Genomic DNA, 15252 nt, shown 5'->3' with positions numbered 1-15252 from the left:
GCCTTTGCTCTAACAAGCCGCTTCTTCGCCTCCGGCAGCTGGAGAGTGCGGCTGCTTCGGAAAGGTGAGAATGAAGCGGCACATCACTGGAATAGTCTGCGCAGCTTGCAATCGGATAGAAAACAGTACCTTACCACTCTCCCACCTTTTCCAAACACATGAACATTCTGTTGGAAGGTGTTTTGAGCAACTTTGTTTTTCTTCTTACAAAACACTCTGCAAACCTCTCTGCAACATGTAAAACAAGGTGGGAGGTGTTTTCTGTGCTTGCACAGTTTCTCCTTGCCAGACATGGTGGAAAAGTTTTTTGCAATGATGTACACCACAAAAGACGCTAAAGACGAAGCATACGGAGCTCCCCGGAGCCAGGCGCCGGTCCCGCGCACATTTCGGCAGAAGCCGCCGCACTGGAGAGCACAGTGACCGGTACAATCGCCTTTGCTCGAAGAAGCCGCTTCTTCGCCTCCGGCAGCTGGAGAGTGCGGCTGCTTCGGAAAGGTGAGAATGAAGCTGCACATCACTGGGATAGTATGCGCAGCTTGCAAACTGATAGAAAACAGTACCTTACCGCTCTCCTATATTTTCCAAACACATGAACAATCGGTTGGAAGGTGTTTTGGATAATTTCTCTTTTTTTCGTGCAAAACACTCTGAAAACATTTCAGAAACATGTAAAACACGATGGGAGAAGTTTTCTGTGCTTGCACAGTTTCTCCTTGCCCGACATAGTTGAAAAGTTTTTTGCAATGATGTAGACCGCAAAAGACGCTAAAGATGAAATACGGAGCTCCCCGGAGCTAAGCGCCGGTCCCGGGCACATTTCGGCAGAAGCCGCCGCACTGGAGTGCACTGTGACCGGCACAATCGCCTTTGCTCGAAGAAGTCGCTTCTACGCCTCCGGCAGCTGGAGAGTGCGGCTGCTTCGGAAAGGTGAGAATGAAGCTGCACATCACTAGGATTGTGTGCGCAGCTTGCAAACTGACAGAAAACAGTACCTTACTACTCTCCTACCTTTTCCAAACACATGAACATTCGATTGGAAAGAGTTTTGAGCAACTTTGTTTTTCTTCTTGCAAACCAGTCTGCAAACCTCTCTGCAACATGTAAAACACGATGGGAGATGTTTCCTGGAGTGGCACAGTTTTCCCATGCCAGATATGGTGGAAAGGATTTTTGCAATGACGTACACCACAAAAGACGCTAAAGACGAAATACGGAGCTCCCCGGAGCTAAGCGCCGGTCCCGGGCACATTTCGGCAGAAGCCGCCGCACTGGAGTGCACAGTGACCGGCACAATCGCCTTTGCTCTAACAAGCCGCTTCTTCGCCTCCGGCAGCTGGAGAGTGCGGCTGCTTCGGAAAGGTGAGAATGAAGCGGCACATCACTGGAATAGTCTGCGCAGCTTGCAATCGGATAGAAAACAGTACCTTACCACTCTCCCACCTTTTCCAAACACATGAACATTCTGTTGGAAGGTGTTGTGAGCAACTTTGTTTTTTTTCTTGCAAAACACTCTGCAAACCTCTCTGCAACATGTAAAACAAGATGGGAGGTGTTTTCTGTGCTTGCACAGTTTCTCCTTGCCAGACATAGTGGAAAAGTTTTTTGCAATGATGTACACCTTAAAAGACGCTAAAGACGAAATACGGAGCTCCCCGGAGCTAAGCGCCGGTCCCGGGCACATTTCGGCAGAAGCCGCCGCACTGGAGTGCACAGTGACCGGCACAATCGCCTTTGCTCTAACAAGCCGCTTCTTCGCCTCCGGCAGCTGGAGAGTGCGGCTGCTTCGGAAAGGTGAGAATGAAGCGGCACATCACTGGAATAGTCTGCGCAGCTTGCAATCGGATAGAAAACAGTACCTTACCACTCTCCCACCTTTTCCAAACACATGAACATTCTGTTGGAAGGTGTTTTGAGCAACTTTGTTTTTCTTCTTACAAAACACTCTGCAAACCTCTCTGCAACATGTAAAACAAGGTGGGAGGTGTTTTCTGTGCTTGCACAGTTTCTCCTTGCCAGACATGGTGGAAAAGTTTTTTGCAATGATGTACACCACAAAAGACGCTAAAGACGAAGCATACGGAGCTCCCCGGAGCCAGGCGCCGGTCCCGCGCACATTTCGGCAGAAGCCGCCGCACTGGAGAGCACAGTGACCGGTACAATCGCCTTTGCTCGAAGAAGCCGCTTCTTCGCCTCCGGCAGCTGGAGAGTGCGGCTGCTTCGGAAAGGTGAGAATGAAGCTGCACATCACTGGGATAGTATGCGCAGCTTGCAAACTGATAGAAAACAGTACCTTACCGCTCTCCTATATTTTCCAAACACATGAACATTCGGTTGGAAGGTGTTTTGGATAATTTTTTTTTTTTCGTGCAAAACACTCTGAAAACATTTCAGAAACATGTAAAACACGATGGGAGAAGTTTTCTGTGCTTGCACAGTTTCTCCTTGCCCGACATAGTTGAAAAGTTTTTTGCAATGGTGTAGACCGCAAAAGACGCTAAAGATGAAATACGGAGCTCCCCGGAGCTAAGCGCCGGTCCCGGGCACATTTCGCCAGAAGCCGCCGTACTGGAGTGCACTGTGACCGGCACAATCGCCTTTGCTCGAAGAAGCCGCTTCTACGCCTCCGGCAGCTGGAGAGTGCGGCTGCTTCGGAAAGGTGAGAATGAAGCTGCACATCACTAGGATTGTGTGCGCAGCTTGCAAACTGATAGAAAACAGTACCTTACTACTCTCCTACCTTTTCCAAACACATGAACATTTGATTGGAAAGTGTTTTGGACAACTTTGTTTTTCTTGTTGCAAAACACTCTGCAAACCTCTCTGCAACATGTAAAACACGATGGGAGGTGTTTTCTGTGCTTGCACAATTTCTCCATGCCAGACATGGTGGAAAAGTTTTTTGCAATGATGTACACCACAAAAGACGCTAAAGACGAAGCATACGGAGCTCCCCGGAGCCAAGCGCCGGTCCCGCGCACATTTCGGCAGAAGCCGCCGCACTGGAGAGCACAGTGACCGGTACAATCGCCTTTGCTCGAAGAAGCCGCTTCTTCGCCTCCGGCAGCTGGAGAGTGCGGCTGCTTCGGAAAGGTGAGAATGAAGCTGCACATCACTAGGATTGTGTGCGCAGCTTGCAAACTGATAGAAAACAGTACCTTACCACTCTCCTACCTTTTCCAAACACATGAATATTCGGTTGGAAGGTGTTTTGGACAATTTTGTTTTTCTTGTTGCAAAACACTCTGCAAACCTCCCTGCAACATGTTAAACACGATGGGAGATATTTTCTGCAGTGGCACAGTTTCTCCATGCCAGACATGGTGGAAAGGATTTTTGCAATGAGGTAAACCTCAAAAGACGCTAAAGACGAAATACGGAGCTCCCCTGAGCTAAGCGCCGGTCCCGGGCACATTTCGGCAGAAGCCGCCGCACTGGAGTGCACTGTGACCGGCACAATCGCCTTTGCTCGAAGAAGCCGCTTCTTCGCCTCCGGCAGCTGGAGAGTGCGGCTGCTTCGGAAAGGTGAGAATGAAGCTGCACATCACTAGGATTGTGTGCGCAGCTTGCAAACTGACAGAAAACAGTACCTTACTACTCTCCTACCTTTTCCAAACACATGAACATTCGATTGGAAAGTGTTTTGAGCAACTTTGTTTTTCTTCTTGCAAACCAGTCTGCAAACCTCTCTGCAACATGTAAAACACGATGGGAGATGTTTCCTGGAGTGGCACAGTTTTTCCATGCCAGACATGGTGGAAAGGATTTTTGCAATGACGTACACCACAAAAGACGCTAAAGACGAAATACGGAGCTCCCCGGAGCTAAGCGCCGGTCCCGGGCACATTTCGGCAGAAGCCGCCGCACTGGAGTGCACAGTGACCGGCACAATCGCCTTTGCTCGAAGAAGCCGCTTCTTTGCCTCCGGCATCTGGAGAGTGCGGCTGCTTCGGAAAGGTGAGAATGAAGCGGCACATCACTGGAATAGTCTGCGCAGCTTGCAATCGGATAGAAAACAGTACCTTACCACTCTCCCACCTTTTCCAAACACATGAACATTCTGTTGGAAGGTGTTTTGAGCAACTTTGTTTTTTTTCTTGCAAAACACTCTGCAAACCTCTCTGCAACATGTCAAACAAGATGGGAGGTGTTTTCTGTGCTTGCACAGTTTCTCCTTGCCAGACATAGTGGAAAAGTTTTTTGCAATGATGTACACCTTAAAAGACGCTAAAGACGAAATACGGAGCTCCCCGGAGCTAAGCGCCGGTCCCGGGCACATTTCGGCAGAAGCCGCCGCACTGGAGTGCACTGTGACCGGCACAATCGCCTTTGCTCGAAGAAGCCGCTTCTTCGCCTCCAGCAGCTGGAGAGTGCGGCTGCTTCGGAAAGGTGAGAATGAAGCTGCACATCACTAGGATTGTGTGCTCACCTTGCAAACTGATAGGAAACAGTACCTTACCACTCTCCTACCTTTTCCAAACACATGAACATTCGATTGGAAAGTGTTTTGAGCAACTTTGTTTTTCTTCTTGCAAAACACTCTGAAAACATTTCAGAAACATGTAAAACTGATGGGAGAGGTTTTCTGTGCTGGCACAGTTTCTCCTTGCCCGACATAGTTGAAAAGTTTTTTGCAATGATGAAGACCGCAAAAGACGCTAAAGACGAAATACGGAGCTCCCCGGAGCTAAGCGCCGGTCCCGGGCACATTTCGGCAGAAGCCGCCGCACTGGAGTGCACTGTGACCGGCACAATCGCCTTTGCTCGAAGAAGCCGCTTCTTCGCCTCTGGCAGCTGGAGAGTGCGGCTGCTTCGGAAAGGTGAGAATGAAGCTGCACATCACTAGGATTGTGTGCGCAGCTTGCAAACTGATAGAAAACAGTACCTTACCACTCTCCCACCTTTTCCAAACACATGAACATTCTGTTGGAAAGTGTTTTGAGCAACTTTCTTTTTCTTCTTGCAAACCAGTCTGCAAACCTCTCTGCAACATGTGAAACAAGATGGGAGATGTTTTCTGTGCTTGCATTTTCTCCTTGCCCGACATAGTTGAACAGTTTTTTCCAATGATGTAGACCGCAAAAGACGCTAAAGATGAAATACGGAGCTCCCCGTAGCTAAGCGCCTGTCCCGGGCACATTTCGGCAGAAGCCGCCGCACTGGAGTGCACTGTGACCGGCACAATCGCCTTTGCTCGAAGAAGCCGCTTCTTCGCCTCCAGCAGCTGGAGAGTGCGGCTGCTTCGGAAAGGTGAGAATGAAGCGGCACATCACTGGAATAGTCTGCGCAGCTTGCAATCGGATAGAAAACAGTACCTTACCACTCTCCTACCTTTTCCAAACACATGAACATTCGGTTGGAAGGTGTTTTGGACAGTTTTGTTTTTCTTGTTGCAAAACACTCTGCAAACCTCTCTGCAACATGTAAAACACGATGGGAGATGTTTTCTGGAGTGGCACAGTTTTTCCATGCCAGACATGGTGGAAAGGATTTTTGCAATGATGTACACCACAAAAGACGCTAAAGACGAAATACGGAGCTCCCCGGAGCTAAGCGCCGGTCCCGGGCACATTTCGGCAGAAGCCGCCGCACTGGAGTGCACTGTGACCGGCACAATCGCCTTTGCTCGAAGAAGCCGCTTCTTCGCCTCCGGCAGCTGGAGAGTGCGGCTGCTTCGGAAAGGTGAGAATGAAGCTGCACATCACTAGGATTGTGTGCGCAGCTTGCAAACTGATAGAAAACAGTACCTTACCGCTCTCCTACCTTTTCCAAACACATGAACATTCGATTGGAAAGTGTTTTGAGCAACTTTGTTTTTCTTCTTGCAAAACACTCTGAAAACATTTCAGAAACATGTAAAACACGATGGGAGAGGTTTTCTGTGCTTGCACAGTTTCTCCTTGCCCGACATAGTTGAAAAGTTTTTTGCAATGATGAAGACCGCAAAAGACGCTAAAGACGAAATACGGAGCTCCCCGGAGCTAAGCGCCGGTCCCGGGCACATTTCGCCAGAAGCCGCCGCACTGGAGTGCACTGTGACCGGCACAATCGCCTTTGCTCGAAGAAGCCGCTTCTTCGCCTCCGGCAGCTGGAGAGTGCGGCTGCTTCGGAAAGGTGAGAATGAAGCTGCACATCACTAGGATTGTGTGCGCAGCTTGCAAACTGATAGAAAACAGTACCTTACCACTCTCCTACCTTTTCCAAACACATGAACATTCGGTTGGAAGGTGTTTTGGACAATTTTGTTTTTCTTCTTGCAAAACACTCTGAAAACATTTCAGAAACATGTAAAACACGATGGGAGAGGTTTTCTGTGCTTGCACAGTTTCTCCTTGCCCGACATAGTTGAAAAGTTTTTTGCAATGATGAAGACCGCAAAAGACGCTAAAGACGAAATACGGAGCTCCCCGGAGCTAAGCGCCGGTCCCGGGCACATTTCGCCAGAAGCCGCCGCACTGGAGTGCACTGTGACCGGCACAATCGCCTTTGCTCGAAGAAGCCGCTTCTTCGCCTCCGGCAGCTGGAGAGTGCGGCTGCTTCGGAAAGGTGAGAATGAAGCTGCTAATCACTGGGATAGTATGCGCAGCTTGCAAACTGATAGAAAACAGTACCTTACCACTCTCCTACCTTTTCCAAACACATGAACATTCGATTGGAAAGTGTTTTGAGCAACTTTGTTTTTCTTCTTGCAAAACACTCTGCAAACCTCTCTGCAACATGTAAAACACGATGGGAGATGTTTTCTGGAGTGGCACAGTTTCTCCATGCCAGACATGGTGGAAAGGATTTTTGCAATGACGTACACCACAAAAGACGCTAAAGACGAAATACGGAGCTCCCCGGAGCTAAGCGCCGGTCCCGGGCACATTTCGGCAGAAGCCGCCGCACTGGAGTGCACTGTGACCGGCACAATCGCCTTTGCTCGAAGAAGCCGCTTCTACACCTCCGGCAGCTGGAGAGTGCGGCTGCTTCGGAAAGGTGAGAATGAAGCTGCACATCACTAGGATTGTGTGCGCAGCTTGCAAACTGACAGAAAACAGTACCTTACTACTCTCCTACCTTTTCCAAACACATGAACATTCGATTGGAAAGTTTTTTGAGCAACTTTGTTTTTCTTCTTGCAAACCAGTCTGCAAACCTCTCTGCAACATGTAAAACACGATGGGAGATGTTTCCTGGTTTGGCACAGTTTTTCCATGCCAGATATGGTGGAAAGGATTTTTGCAATGACGTACACCACAAAAGACGCTAAAGACGAAATACGGAGCTCCCCGGAGCTAAGCGCCGGTCCCGGGCACATTTCGCCAGAAGCCGCCGCACTGGAGTGCACAGTGACCGGCGCAATCGCCTTTGCTCGAAGAAGCCGCTTCTTCGCCTCAGGCAGCTGGAGAGTGCGGCTGCTTCGGAAAGGTGAGAATGAAGCTGCACATCACTACGATTGTGTGCGCAGCTTGCAAACTGATAGAAAACAGTACCTTACCACTCTCCCACCTTTTCCAAACACATGAACATTCTGTTGGAAAGTGTTTTGAGCAACTTTCTTTTTCTTCTTGCAAACCAGTCTGCAAACCTCTCTGCAACATGTGAAACAAGATGGGAGATGTTTTCTGTGCTTGCATTTTCTCCTTGCCCGACATAGTTGAAAAGTTTTTTCCAATGATGTAGACAACAAAAGACGCTAAAGATGAAATACGGAGCTCCCCGGAGCTAAGCGCCTGTCCCGGGCACATTTCGGCAGAAGCCGCCGCACTGGAGTGCACTGTGACCGGCACAATCGCCTTTGCTCGAAGAAGCCGCTTCTTCGCCTCCGGCAGCTGGAGAGTGCGGCTGCTTCGGAAAGGTGAGAATGAAGCGGCACATCACTGGAATAGTCTGCGCAGCTTGCAATCGGATAGAAAACAGTACCTTACCACTCTCCTACCTTTTCCAAACACATGAACATTCTGTTGGAAGGTGTTTTGGACAGTTTTGTTTTTCTTGTTGCAAACCAGTCTGCAAACCTCTCTGCAACATGTGAAACAAGATGGGAGATGTTTTCTGTGCTTGCATTTTCTCCTTGCCCGACATAGTTGAAAATTTTTTTCCAATGATGTAGACCGCAAAAGACGCTAAAGATGAAATACGGAGCTCCCCGGAGCTAAGCGCCTGTCCCGGGCACATTTCGGCAGAAGCCGCCGCACTGGAGTGCACTGTGACCGGCACAATCGCCTTTGCTCGAAGAAGCCGCTTCTTCGCCTCCGGCAGCTGGAGAGTGCGGCTGCTTCGGAAAGGTGAGAATGAAGCGGCACATCACTGGAATAGTCTGCGCAGCTTGCAATCGGATAGAAAACAGTACCTTACCACTCTCCTACATTTTCCAAACACATGAACATTCGGTTGGAAGGTGTTTTGGACAGTTTTGTTTTTCTTGTTGCAAAACACTCTGCAAACCACTCTGCAACATGTAAAACACGATGGGAGATGTTTTCTGGAGTGGCACAGTTTCTCCATGCCAGACATGGTGGAAAGGATTTTTGCAATGATGTACACCACAAAAGACGCTAAAGACGAAATACGGAGCTCCCCGGAGCTAAGCGCAGGTCCCGGGCACATTTCGGCAGAAGCCGCCGCACTGGAGTGCACACTGACCGGCAAAATCGCCTTTGCTCGAAGAAGCCGCTTCTTCGCCTCCGGCAGCTGGAGAGTGCGGCTGCTTCGGAAAGGTGAGAATGAAGCTGCACATCACTAGGATTGTGTGCGCAGCTTGCAAACTGATAGAAAACAGTACCTTACCACTCTCCTACCTTTTCCAAACACATGAACATTCGATTGGAAAGTGTTTTGAGCAACTTTGTTTTTCTTCTTGCAAAACACTCTGAAAACATTTCAGAAACATGTAAAACACGATGGGAGAGGTTTTCTGTGCTTGCACAGTTTCTCCTTGCCCGACATAGTTGAAAAGTTTTTTGCAATGATGAAGACCGCAAAAGACGCTAAAGACGAAATACGGAGCTCCCCGGAGCTAAGCGCCGGTCCCGGGCACATTTCGCCAGAAGCCGCCGCACTGGAGTGCACTGTGACCGGCACAATCGCCTTTGCTCGAAGAAGCCGCTTCTTCGCCTCCGGCAGCTGGAGAGTGCGGCTGCTTCGGAAAGGTGAGAATGAAGCTGCTAATCACTGGGATAGTATGCGCAGCTTGCAAACTGATAGAAAACAGTACCTTACCGCTCTCCTACATTTTCCAAACACATGAACATTCGGTTGGAAGGTGTTTTGGATAATTTTTTTTTTTTCGTGCAAAACACTCTGAAAACATTTCAGAAACATGTAAAACACGATGGGAGAAGTTTTCTGTGCTTGCACAGTTTCTCCTTGCCCGACATAGTTGAAAAGTTTTTTGCAATGATGTAGACCGCAAAAGACGCTAAAGATGAGATACGGAGCTCCCCGGAGCTAAGCGCCGGTCCCGGGCACATTTCGCCAGAAGCCGCCGTACTGGAGTGCACTGTGACCGGCACAATCGCCTTTGCTCGAAGAAGCCGCTTCTACACCTCCGGCAGCTGGAGAGTGCGGCTGCTTCGGAAAGGTGAGAATGAAGCTGCACATCACTAGGATTGTGTGCGCAGCTTGCAAACTGACAGAAAACAGTACCTTACTACTCTCCTACCTTTTCCAAACACATGAACATTCGATTGGAAAGTTTTTTGAGCAACTTTGTTTTTCTTCTTGCAAACCAGTCTGCAAACCTCTCTGCAACATGTAAAACACGATGGGAGATGTTTCCTGGAGTGGCACAGTTTTTCCATGCCAGACATGGTGGAAAGGATTTTTGCAATGACGTACACCACAAAAGACGCTAAAGACGAAATACGGAGCTCCCCGGAGCTAAGCGCCGGTCCCGGGCACATTTCGGCAGAAGCCGCCGCACTGGAGTGCACACTGACCGGCAAAATCGCCTTTGCTCGAAGAAGCCGCTTCTTCGCCTCCGGCAGCTGGAGAGTGCGGCTGCTTCGGAAAGGTGAGAATGAAGCTGCACATCACTAGGATTGTGTGCGCAGCTTGCAAACTGACAGAAAACAGTACCTTACCACTCTCCTACCTTTTCCAAACACATGAACATTCGGTTGGAAGGTGTTTTGGACAGTTTTGTTTTTCTTGTTGCAAAACACTCTGCAAACCTCTCTGCAACATGTAAAACACGATGGGAGATGTTTTCTGGAGTGGCACAGTTTCTCCATGCCAGACATGGTGGAAAGGATTTTTGCAATGAGGTAAACCTCAAAAGACGCTAAAGACGAAATACGGAGCTCCCCGGAGCTAAGCGCCGGTCCCGGGCACATTTCGGCAGAAGCCGCCGCACTGGAGTGCACTGTGACCGGCGCAATCGCCTTTGCTCGAAGAAGCCGCTTCTTCGCCTCCGGCAGCTGGAGAGTGCGGCTGCTTCGGAAAGGTGAGAATGAAGCTGCTCATCACAAGGATTGTGTGCGCAGCTTGCAAACTGATAGAAAACAGTACCTTACCACTCTCCTACCTTTTCCAAACACATGAACATTCGATTGGAAAGTGTTTTGAGCAACTTTGTTTTTCTTCTTGCAAACCAGTCTGCAAACCTCTCTGCAACATGTAAAACACGATGGGAGATGTTTCCTGGAGTGGCACAGTTTTTCCATGCCAGACATGGTGGAAAGGATTTTTGCAATGACGTACACCACAAAAGACGCTAAAGACGAAATACGGAGCTCCCCGGAGCTAAGCGCCGGTCCCGGGCACATTTCGGCAGAAGCCGCCGCACTGGAGTGCACAGTGACCGGCACAATCGCCTTTGCTCGAAGAAGCCGCTTCTTCGCCTCCGGCATCTGGAGAGTGCGGCTGCTTCGGAAAGGTGAGAATGAAGCGGCACATCACTGGAATAGTCTGCGCAGCTTGCAATCGGATAGAAAACAGTACCTTACCACTCTCCCACCTTTTCCAAACACATGAACATTCTGTTGGAAGGTGTTTTGAGCAACTTTGTTTTTTTTCTTGCAAAACACTCTGCAAACCTCTCTGCAACATGTAAAACAAGATGGGAGGTGTTTTCTGTGCTTGCACAGTTTCTCCTTGCCAGACATAGTGGAAAAGTTTTTTGCAATGATGTACACCTTAAAAGACGCTAAAGACGAAATACGGAGCTCCCCGGAGCTAAGCGCCGGTCCCGGGCACATTTCGGCAGAAGCCGCCGCACTGGAGTGCACTGTGACCGGCACAATCGCCTTTGCTCGAAGAAGCCGCTTCTTCGCCTCCAGCAGCTGGAGAGTGCGGCTGCTTCGGAAAGGTGAGAATGAAGCTGCACATCACTAGGATTGTGTGCTCACCTTGCAAACTGATAGAAAACAGTACCTTACCACTCTCCTACCTTTTCCAAAAACATGAACCTTCGGTTGGAAGGTGTTTTGGACAATTTTGTTTTTCTTGTTGCAAAACACTCTGCAAACCTCTCTGCAACATGTAAAACACGATGGGAGATGTTTTCTGGGGTGGCACAGTTTCTCCATGCCAGACATGGTGGAAAGGATTTTTGCAATGACGTACACCACAAAAGACGCTAAAGACGAAATACGGAGCTCCCCGGAGCTAAGCGCCGGTCCCGGGCACATTTCGGCAGAAGCCGCCGCACTGGAGTGCACAGTGACCGGCACAATCGCCTTTGCTCTAACAAGCCGCTTCTTCGCCTCCGGCAGCTGGAGAGTGCGGCTGCTTCGGAAAGGTGAGAATGAAGCGGCACATCACTGGAATAGTCTGCGCAGCTTGCAATCGGATAGAAAACAGTACCTTACCACTCTCCCACCTTTTCCAAACACATGAACATTCTGTTGGAAGGTGTTTTGAGCAACTTTGTTTTTCTTCTTACAAAACACTCTGCAAACCTCTCTGCAACATGTAAAACAAGGTGGGAGGTGTTTTCTGTGCTTGCACAGTTTCTCCTTGCCAGACATGGTGGAAAAGTTTTTTGCAATGATGTACACCACAAAAGACGCTAAAGACGAAGCATACGGAGCTCCCCGGAGCCAGGCGCCGGTCCCGCGCACATTTCGGCAGAAGCCGCCGCACTGGAGAGCACAGTGACCGGTACAATCGCCTTTGCTCGAAGAAGCCGCTTCTTCGCCTCCGGCAGCTGGAGAGTGCGGCTGCTTCGGAAAGGTGAGAATGAAGCTGCACATCACTGGGATAGTATGCGCAGCTTGCAAACTGATAGAAAACAGTACCTTACCGCTCTCCTATATTTTCCAAACACATGAACAATCGGTTGGAAGGTGTTTTGGATAATTTCTCTTTTTTTCGTGCAAAACACTCTGAAAACATTTCAGAAACATGTAAAACACGATGGGAGAAGTTTTCTGTGCTTGCACAGTTTCTCCTTGCCCGACATAGTTGAAAAGTTTTTTGCAATGATGTAGACCGCAAAAGACGCTAAAGATGAAATACGGAGCTCCCCGGAACTAAGCGCCGGTCCCGGGCACATTTCGCCAGAAGCCGCCGTACTGGAGTGCACTGTGACCGGCACAATCGCCTTTGCTCGAAGAAGCCGCTTCTACGCCTCCGGCAGCTGGAGAGTGCGGCTGCTTCGGAAAGGTGAGAATGAAGCTGCACATCACTAGGATTGTGTGCGCAGCTTGCAAACTGATAGAAAACAGTACCTTACTACTCTCCTACCTTTTCCAAACACATGAACATTTGATTGGAAAGTGTTTTTGACAACTTTGTTTTTCTTGTTGCAAAACACTCTGCAAACCTCTCTGCAACATGTAAAACACGATGGGAGGTGTTTTCTGTGCTTGCACAATTTCTCCTTGCCAGACATGGTGGAAAAGTTTTTTGCAATGATGTACACCACAAAAGACGCTAAAGACGAAGCATACGGAGCTCCCCGGAGCCAAGCGACGGTCCCGCGCACATTTCGGCAGAAGCCGCCGCACTGGAGAGCACAGTGACCGGTACAATCGCCTTTGCTCGAAGAAGCCGCTTCTTCGCCTCCAGCAGCTGGAGAGTGCGGCTGCTTCGGAAAGGTGAGAATGAAGCTGCACATCACTAGGATTGTGTGCGCAGCTTGCAAACTGATAGAAAACAGTACCTTACCACTCTCCTACCTTTTCCAAACACATGAATATTCGGTTGGAAGGTGTTTTGGACAATTTTGTTTTTCTTGTTGCAAAACACTCTGCAAACCTCCCTGCAACATGTTAAACACGATGGGAGATATTTTCTGAAGTGGCACAGTTTCTCCATGCCAGACATGGTGGAAAGGATTTTTGCAATGAGGTAAACCTCAAAAGACGCTAAAGATGAAATACGGAGCTCCCCTGAGCTAAGCGCCGGTCCCGGGCACATTTCGGCAGAAGCCGCCGCACTGGAGTGCACTGTGACCGGCACAATCGCCTTTGCTCGAAGAAGCCGCTTCTTCGCCTCCGGCAGCTGGAGAGTGCGGCTGCTTCGGAAAGGTGAGAATGAAGCTGCACATCACTAGGATTGTGTGCGCAGCTTGCAAACTGACAGAAAACAGTACCTTACTACTCTCCTACCTTTTCCAAACACATGAACATTCGATTGGAAAGTGTTTTGAGCAACTTTGTTTTTCTTCTTGCAAACCAGTCTGCAAACCTCTCTGCAACATGTAAAACACGATGGGAGATGTTTCCTGGAGTGGCACAGTTTTTCCATGCCAGACATGGTGGAAAGGATTTTTGCAATGACGTACACCACAAAAGACGCTAAAGACGAAATACGGAGCTCCCCGGAGCTAAGCGCCGGTCCCGGGCACATTTCGGCAGAAGCCGCCGCACTGGAGTGCACAGTGACCGGCACAATCGCCTTTGCTCGAAGAAGCCGCTTCTTCGCCTCCGGCATCTGGAGAGTGCGGCTGCTTCGGAAAGGTGAGAATGAAGCGGCACATCACTGGAATAGTCTGCGCAGCTTGCAATCGGATAGAAAACAGTACCTTACCACTCTCCCACCTTTTCCAAACACATGAACATTCTGTTGGAAGGTGTTTTGAGCAACTTTGTTTTTTTTCTTGCAAAACACTCTGCAAACCTCTCTGCAACATGTAAAACAAGATGGGAGGTGTTTTCTGTTCTTGCACAGTTTCTCCTTGCCAGACATAGTGGAAAAGTTTTTTGCAATGATGTACACCTTAAAAGACGCTAAAGACGAAATACGGAGCTCCCCGGAGCTAAGCGCCGGTCCCGGGCACATTTCGGCAGAAACCGCCTCACTGGAGTGCACTGTGACCGGCACAATCGCCTTTGCTCGAAGAAGCCGCTTCTTCGCCTCCAGCAGCTGGAGAGTGCGGCTGCTTCGGAAAGGTGAGAATGAAGCTGCACATCACTAGGATTGTGTGCTCACCTTGCAAACTGATAGAAAACAGTACCTTACCACTCTCCTACCTTTTCCAAAAACATGAACCTTCGGTTGGAAGGTGTTTTGGACAATTTTGTTTTTCTTGTTGCAAAACACTCTGCAAACCTCTCTGCAACATGTAAAACACGATGGGAGATGTTTTCTGGGGTGGCACAGTTTCTCCATGCCAGACATGGTGGAAAGGATTTTTGCAATGACGTACACCACAAAAGACGCTAAAGACGAAATACGGAGCTCCCCGGAGCTAAGCGCCGGTCCCGGGCACATTTCGGCAGAAGCCGCCGCACTGGAGTGCACAGTGACCGGCACAATCGCCTTTGCTCTAACAAGCCGCTTCTTCGCCTCCGGCAGCTGGAGAGTGCGGCTGCTTCGGAAAGGTGAGAATGAAGCGGCACATCACTGGAATAGTCTGCGCAGCTTGCAATCGGATAGAAAACAGTACCTTACCACTCTCCCACCTTTTCCAAACACATGAACATTCTGTTGGAAGGTGTTTTGAGCAACTTTGTTTTTCTTCTTACAAAACACTCTGCAAACCTCTCTGCAACATGTAAAACAAGGTGGGAGGTGTTTTCTGTGCTTGCACAGTTTCTCCTTGCCAGACATGGTGGAAAAGTTTTTTGCAATGATGTACACCACAAAAGACGCTAAAGACGAAGCATACGGAGCTCCCCGGAGCCAGGCGCCGGTCCCGCGCACATTTCGGCAGAAGCCGCCGCACTGGAGAGCACAGTGACCGGTACAATCGCCTTTGCTCGAAGAAGCCGCTTCTTCGCCTCCGGCAGCTGGAGAGTGCGGCTGCTTCGGAAAGGTGAGAATGAAGCTGCACATCACTGGGATAGTATGCGCAGCTTGCAAACTGATAGAAAACAGTAC

This window comes from Zonotrichia albicollis, chromosome W (genome assembly GCF_047830755.1).
Source record: "Zonotrichia albicollis isolate bZonAlb1 chromosome W, bZonAlb1.hap1, whole genome shotgun sequence".
In the NCBI taxonomy this organism is placed as follows: domain Eukaryota; kingdom Metazoa; phylum Chordata; class Aves; order Passeriformes; family Passerellidae; genus Zonotrichia; species Zonotrichia albicollis.
This window is presented reverse-complemented; position numbering follows the sequence as displayed.